Genomic DNA, 698 nt, shown 5'->3' with positions numbered 1-698 from the left:
GTATGTCTGTGCCACAGCACCACCACCGCAGCGCATGCATGTTTTGCGTAATGTGTCAACTTTGTGAGCTCTGTGTGTGCCCTGGGACTCTGTGCTTTGGGGATGGTGACCGGGGGTCAGGTGGGACAGCAGACCAGAGCTTGCCAGGGAAGGGTGGTGAAGCTGGGGAAGGGTGTGGAGCACAAGGCCTGTGGGGAGCGGCTGAGGGAGCCGGGGGTGCTCCGAAGAAAAGGGGGCTCAGGGGACACCTCGCACTTCCTACAACTCCCTCAAAAGAGGCTGTAGTGAGGTCTCCTTGGTCTCTTTTCCCGGATAGCAAGTGACAGGACGAGAAGAGATAATGTTAAGGTGTGCCGCGGGAGGTTTAGGTTGGACATTAGGACGAAGTTTTACACAGAAAGGGTGATTAGACATTGGAGTAAACTGCCCAGGGAGGTGGTTAAGGAAAGACTGCACGTGGCACTCAGTGCCACGGTTTAGTTGTCCGGTCACAGGCTGAAGTCGATGATGTCGCAGGTCTTTCCCAAACCACCTGCTCCTGTGACTCCGCGGGCCCGCAGCGCCGTCCCTGTGAGGGGCCGGCGGCTCCACGGGGCGGCTGCGGAGCGGGCCCGGCCGCGCCTCCCCAGGACGCCGCGAGGTGGCGCCGCGGGCCCGGGCAGCGCCGGCGGAAGCGGCGGCGGAGGCCGCGCTGGGCC

The sequence above is a fragment of the Lonchura striata genome, chromosome 2, assembly GCF_046129695.1.
Source record: "Lonchura striata isolate bLonStr1 chromosome 2, bLonStr1.mat, whole genome shotgun sequence".
In the NCBI taxonomy this organism is placed as follows: domain Eukaryota; kingdom Metazoa; phylum Chordata; class Aves; order Passeriformes; family Estrildidae; genus Lonchura; species Lonchura striata.
This window is presented reverse-complemented; position numbering follows the sequence as displayed.